The sequence below is a fragment of the Globicephala melas genome, chromosome 12 (assembly GCF_963455315.2).
Source record: "Globicephala melas chromosome 12, mGloMel1.2, whole genome shotgun sequence".
Taxonomy (NCBI): Eukaryota; Metazoa; Chordata; class Mammalia; order Artiodactyla; family Delphinidae; genus Globicephala; species Globicephala melas.
The window spans coordinates 33,971,750-33,979,255 of NC_083325.1; the positions used below are offsets into that span (position 1 = coordinate 33,971,750).

The 7,506-nt window shown below is 40.8% G+C and overlaps 1 protein-coding gene across 1 annotated transcript in view; it reads right to left on the reverse strand.

Moving 5' to 3' along the window:
* MEIS1 (Meis homeobox 1) overlaps nucleotides 1-7,506 on the reverse strand; it is a 136,397-nt gene that overhangs the window by 99,459 nt on the left and 29,432 nt on the right. The gene's annotated exons all lie outside the window — the stretch shown is intronic.

The following is a 7,506-nucleotide window of genomic DNA, read 5'->3' on the forward strand; positions in this document are numbered from 1 at the left end:
TTTATTTATTTTTAAAAATAAAATATTTTGATAACTGGATTTCAATATAATTAGTTTCCCTTATAATCTTATGTATTTTATTTTGTGTGTTAATAAAAATATTACTCTGACTAGGTATCCACTGACTTCACCAAATTGCCAAAGGGGTCCCCTCCCCCAAGAAAATGTCAAGGTCCCCTGAAGAAGACCAGTATGAGTCAGCAGCCACAGGACTAAAGGTGGAGAAAGCAATGATGATCCACTAGTTCAAACAGCAAAGGCCCCGGGTGGCCACACGGGAAAACTGAACCAAGTTCCCTAGAGTGGCCTCCTAGGGCCCAGAGATGCTGAACTTATATGGCAGTCAGAGGACGAAGGTAGAGGTGTCCCTCTGCAAGTTAGGCCAAATCCTACCCACTCTGTGTTTCAGTCAACAGCCTTGACCACAGAGTTCACTGTGTCTGGGTCACTGGTGTGTTGTGAAATAAACACACTCACAGCTCCCTAAGAATAGTCAGCATTTAGCAAATATTTCACTTGCATATGCTTGACGCTCTTGGGAGCACACACGAACTTCCTGAGGGCAACTACTATGACCTACTCATTTTTATAGCCTCACACAGCACACCTTCCACACAGTCAGTGCTTAATCCATTTCTGATGACTTGACTAGAATGCATACATTTATATTTCCCTCCTTAAGTACAACTTGTGATCATATTTTGGCTCATCTGCAGAAGTGATTATAATTCTAAACTCTTTTTATCTCCTTGGGCTGTATTAAATGGATGCTTCCCTCAAATTAACTTCCTCACTTCTGCCTTGCCAAGAATGACACCCTGTGAAGAATCCCCCACTGGGGACAATGGATCCTCTCCTGGTTTATTTTCTTGGGTAGAAACTGAAACACATGTTTCAGCTGTGCGGTGGCCCTGGAATGTCTAGGAGGATGGACCTGAAAAACAAGTTATTGCTTATAGTTTAAAACCCAATGCAGAATCAAGAGAAGAAGGGAAGGTGAGAGAGAATAAGAGAAAAAAAAGGCCTTATTTGGAAACTGAATTAAATAATTACACAGTAGGATCTGGGTTTTTAAAGCTCAGGTCACCATTTTTATTATTTACATAAGGCAGTAAAATGCATGTTATTAATAAGAGTGTGGAATATATTCTTCTACACGAGATGTGCTTTTGAAAAATACTTAACGGTCTTGGAAAGAAAGAACTAAGCATTATGAATCATTAACTTCCAGGTCCACTACAATAGAAAATATATCCCACTCTCGGTGAAACGCCAATGTTGTTATAGCCAGAAAAGCTTTCTCTAATTTACAGCAGACTGAGTGAAACTGAAGAGAAGATACCTCTCTAAAAAGTTTTCATACCTTCTGGCTGTAGGACTTCCTGATGAACTGACATAACATCATTATTCATAGAATTCTTTACCACTCATTTTTTAAACTATCACGGGATTCTTGAGAGACCGATGCCATTAATTCTAGGAAAGTCAGAGAACTGGTGTATAATTTCAGAAGTCCTACAAGCCACACTGGAGTTGGTATCTCTTAAGAAACAATCACAGCAAGAACAAAATTCCAACCCATCACAGGCAACAAAATCCCAGTATCTGCACAGGTGACAACGGCAAGTGTCGGCAGCAAAGTCTACATCACATACCAAGTCCACCGTAACATTGCAAACCAGAGGGAAAACAGAATTGTGGTTTTAAGGCCATACTTAACAAGTATCACACCTCTTAAGTTTCAAAAACTAGAGTACAAAATGTGATAAGCTATCCAGACCTTGAGTTCACACATAAATAAAAATGAGCAATCAACAGAAAATATACGAAATGATCCTGCTGACTAATACCCTGCCTTTTCCAATCGAGGGTCAGACCCATTCAAACCCAGTCACATGAGGATGGACTCTGTAAAGGTCAATCAAAAGCAGGCTGAAACTCCAACTGTCTAGCTGACCTTCAGAGCTCGTGACAAATTGCTATCAGTCAATGTCAACTAATGACAGAGCTCTTTGGCTAATCAATTGTTCTAAAAATGATCAAGAAAACCACTCACAGGACAGCTCATTTTCACATCAATGCCCGTGAAGTATGAAAAGCTCATTTTTTGAGTTTTTAATAAGCTCATAAGTAAAGCAGTTACTTGGTAACAGAGGTCACCTTACAGAAAAAGATAGAACCTTTGTCTGCCTTTTACATTCTTTTATTACCATATTATAGTAAAAATATGCGATGGATATGCCAGAGGGCTACATAATAAAGTAGGTAACACTTCATCTACTTGAGACAAATACTTCTGTGTTAGAGGGAAATCTATTTGGGAGTAAATAATTTCAAATGAATTTTTCAGTTGTTTAAGATGAAAAGCAATGACCAGGTTTACTACTGATGCAGCCTAATAGTGAGAAGACGCACTTTCTGTGAAAACACTCATGGCCAAGTTCATGCCCCTAAATAAACAGTTATGACGTTTAGATGATGAAGTTACTTTTCTTTGTTTTAAGACGATCTGCTTTCATGATGCTAGAAGTCAAGCAAATGGAGAACAGAAAACGGTTACTCACATTAAATGAGTCAATAAAAGGTAAGGTGACTAGAGGATGGGGTGTTCTTGGGAAAACAATTCTCTGTCCATACATCTAATTCAACGTGTTTGATAAGTTAATAATATGGACCTTTGGATAACATGGATTTGCAGCGTGTAATGACTTCCCCTTTCTTTTTTACACCTGACTTTTCCCATCAGGAAATCATTTTCCTATTCTGCCTGCCACTGCAAGCAAAGACCACACTTTAATTTGAATACAACATTAAATGTAACTCAAGTACCACACAGGGCTGCAGTGGCTCAAGGGCTAAGGCCTGTGGTCACAATTATATTTTCCTTTTCTCTTCTCACCAAAGCATATTTTTCAATATGCATTCTAGTGCCATTGAAATATAAGTTGTTCCCGGAGAAGAACAAGGCTTAAGAGGTAAGTGTGAACAGATCTAAAATCATTCAAGTCACTCTGACCAACAGACAGATGAAAGGAAAAAAAAAAAAAATCCTACTTTTTAAACATTTTTCTTCCTTTTCAGGGTTCTTAGGTTATTATAAACATTTTGTTTTTAAAATAAGTTGAGATTAAAAAAAAAAAAGAAAGACAGAAAACTGTTTCAAAACAAGCAGTATTCACTTTGTGTCTTCATCCGAAAAACTGCGGATTACAGATTGTATCCTAAACCTGAGTTGTTACGGTAGTTTTTCAAATTAAAATATCTTCCGTGGCCTCAACTACTCTCAAGTTGTCCATAGGAAAGAAATAAAGGAGGGAGGGCAACACTTAAGCCGAGACATAATTGGAAGTATGTGAAAAATGAAGTGTCAGTTTGGTCAATAAAGGGCAAAGGTCAAGGGGAACAGCAGCCCAAACTCTGTGCGAAATTGCTCATTAAGACATCCAATCAGAGAGCTCCTTCCCACCTATCCCATTATTCATCAGACAGCTGACTGTTTCAAATGCCTGGGTTTGGGCTGTTATTACTTTTCTTCTTCATGTAAAAAGACGAGCGGGTATATAAATCGTTGCTTAGTCATCTGGAACAAAATGCGGCCCTTCCCTACATCCGTCTGCCTGCCTCACACCCCTGCTCCCTCTCACCCTGCTCTGCCTGCTGGCTTCACAGGTCTGAAACGACCGCCTCGAGATTCCCTTCAATAATAAATGGAATTGCCTTCTGCCTATAGGTTGCCTGAACTCCTACAAAAGCTGGCGTGGAGGGGAGGGGACAGTGGGAGGCACTGACCGCTACTGATACATTTTATTATAAAGAAATAGCAATGCTTTTCAATTGTTCCTCTTTACAGAAACATGCTGGTTTTGCTTTTTTTTGTTTGTTTGTTTTGTTTTTTTAGTGGGAGCAAAGATACTATTGTTGATCTGAGTCCTGGCCCTCAAAGAAGTTCATAAGTGCGTTTTAGAAGTTCTAGAGGCCAAGTCAAGTCCTTTAGGGCTGAAATGTTTCACATCAAATTTCTATGTAGAAATAAGACTTTCTGTTTCCTCACAAAAGAGGAAAACGAGATGAGCTTGAAGTGGGAAACGTTCTGCAAGAGAAATGTCTTTACTTGTTTTGTAGGCTCCTCTTCTCAATTCAATAAATTTCAGAATGAGTGAAATGGTAGAGGCTCTTAATACATAATACAAATTAATCATATCAATCATCCTGCTTCTCTGTAAATAGCTCGATCATCATTCTACTCAGCACACAAAACTGGATTCTCAGTCCCCGGCAGAGTAGAACCCCCTTGAGGCTAATGCTGATTCTGTTTTATTCACAGCTCTGTCACTGTTACAGAGCGGAGTGCCAGGCCCAGTGCAGACACTGGGGGAAGAGTCCCTGAATCGATAACAGAAAGAATGGCCCTCGAGTGATCTGTTTCCCATTCTTAGTCACACTCCAGTATCACATCAAATAGAAGCTTGGGCTTTGGAGTCAGACGGTATGGGTTCAAGTCCCTACTGTACCACCAACCAGTATGTGACTTTGGGTAAGTCTCTCAGCCTCTCTGAACCTCTGTGACCTCCTCTACAAAGTGACGGATGAAATACCTACACTGACTGACAGCCCGTAATACGTTATTTTATTACTATCATGTATTCGTCTCTCTTGACTTTCAACCCAAAACAGAGACGTGCCCAAACTCAAAATGTGGTCAAGCACAGCTAAGGCTGCTCATGGGTTATACAGTGTCCGTGGCAGCCCTCCTGGGGAGGAGTACAATCCGGTGGGGAAAGGCACCAGATTTGCTTGGTGTTCTCCTGTCCAGACTACACGCTTCCTACAATAGACCCTGATTATGGTCAGTAGGGCAGCCACACACAGTAGGATAAAAAAAGACACATGAAAGAGAACAGTATCTGCCAATGTGCACCTCATCTTATGAGACTCTGCTTGGGGGTCCTGAAAACACCCCATCCTAAAGTAGTTACAAAGGCAAGAGACCAAGATCCGGAGGTGACTCTCACGGTGACTCACTTCAGTATTTCTGAGCTTTACTTTTCTCTCTTCTGAAATGGGAAAATAGCAAATCATTGACAGTGAGAAAATAAGAATCCAATCTCATATCTTTGCAAGTGCTTTGAGGAAGTTAAAAAGTAGACAAAATCAATGTCCCGGCTGCAGCAGCAGAGTCCCCAACCAAACACAGAGGTTAGGCCTTCCTTTTAAATGCCCATTTAAAGGCGCTTTTGCTATTAAAGAATCGATTTCCTGCAGGGGGCCACAAGTGTTCCTATGAAATGAATGTAGATGCCATAAGAAGAGTTGCCATGATAAATAATTTGAGTTGCGGGAGAGATATATTATGTAAATCATGAATAAACATCAAATCCCTGAATAATAATATCTTTCCCATTTTCCTATTACATACTTCACATATATGCCCTTCAGAATGCCCAGGGTTGGATTTTGTACTTTACTTTTTTATGCTTAGGTAAAAAATGTGGACTCAAGCTACTCTATCAACCCCAAGAGCCACTCATTTGGCAACTCGTCAGACGCTCAAAAATACCCCCGATTGCTGGAACTCTAACTAGGAACTGTTACTGTATCTTGAAATCTGTCAGAACATTACAAACTTCCTGGATGACCGATTTTCTTTGCTTTACTTTGAAAGTCCAGAAGAACAGGACAGAGCCTGTTACATGCCCACCTTGTACCACAGACAAGGTTATTTAACAGAGGACCAAAGCCTAGGGGATTTCTTTTTTTTGTACCCTGGGTGCCATAATGAAGGGGCAAACATTGCAAAGGAATGAGGAGAAAAGAAATGTGGTACAAATAATACAGCAGAGAAAGTTTTAAAATATGTATTACTCCCGTCTGTGAGGGAAACACCTCTTTGGATGTGTTCTGGACAGATTGAGTTATTTCTGTCTATTGGGTATGTATAAAGACATATTTATGGATTTATAAATCTTTTGAAGAGGGCTGTTATTTACCCAGTTGACTAAAATGGAGTCAAACTGTGTAAATAACTATTTAGGACACATGCACTACAGGCCAATTGCTGGCACAGTTTACACATCCATGGCTGCCAGAAAAGGCAGACAGGAGAACACGGAAAAGCCACTGTGCACAGCTAATCCGAAGGCTGCACAAAGACCCAGCTCCACAGGTCCCAGGGATGAAAAAGAGAGTTGAGAAGCGTTGTGGTTGGCATGGAAATGCACCGAAGTTGTTACAGCGACACTTCCAGGCATCATTCCGCGTTTAGCAGGGAATAAATCGCACTGCCCAGGAGAGGGCAGTGCGGGGAGGGGCGGGTGGGGGGGGGAGGGGCAGGCCTGAAATTTTAGGCCTGTTGCTACACCAGGGCTTCCACAAATCGCTCAGCTCATCCACAGCTTCTGTCCCTCCTCTGTCAAATGGGGCTAGACCTGTTTTATCCGCCACCACAGTTGTTTTAGGCAGGTTCAACTGAGGTCATTCCAATGAGACTATGTATATGAAAATGCTTTTAAAAAGAAAAATGAGGTGGTGGTCTTATATGAAAAAACAGAAGGAGGAACGATGTAAGTGGAAAACCCTGGTAATGTGAAGGGTATACGGCTTACAGTCACATTCACTATTAAATTGGCCTTTAGAGAACACGTGTTGAAGGAGAAAGGAACCTGAGAAATTCCTGATTCCTTGTTCCGACAGGTCAGAGGGGAAGAACTGGGGTGGGGCATTTGCCCTCTGAAAGTCCTTTTATCAGATGATGTTTAAGAAAACTCATGTTTCCATTTTAAACAAATGCATTTCAGCAGTTTACAAGCCTTCAAAGTAGCAGCCAAACGACCCTCCTGACGGGAGCCTTAAAAAGCAAGACGTGAAAAAGAAAAACAAACAAACAAAACACTAGGCTACGGCCCCATGTAGCAACTCTGGAGTACAGGAAAAAGAATCGAGAGTCCATCTACACCCTTCTGAAAACCCTTGGTGCGAGCTGAATTCTGAAAGTAGGGCTTCATATGGAAATGCTGACCTCATCTTAGCTATAGTGCTGTGAACAGCAACACCATAACATAGACATACGCACACTTGAAAGGAAGTAGGCCCCGTGGATTTATGCTGCATATCGTTTTCCAGTAAAAGGCAGAGGTCAGAGGTTACCAGTTTCTGCCTCAGCTCTGAACCAGTTTACTCTTCCAGGCTCCATTTTTGCTAGACTTACAGTTGTGATGAAATCAGCAACTTTTCTCTGAACAATAAAATATCTCAAATACTTAAAATTCTACGTGTAGAAGTTATTCCCAGTCCAAATAGCATACATCTGCCACCCCTCCCGCCAAAAAAGAACTTTTCTGTTGTCAAATTAATCATGTTCAATTCATTGTAGACTTTGCAATTTTAATTGGTATAGCCCAGTTCGGTTAGAAAACAAAATTCTTCTGTTCGGAAACAGCACTCCAGTGAAACATGATCATAAAACCGGATTTTAAAGTATGTACCTACTGCGGGCTCAGTCAACTTCAA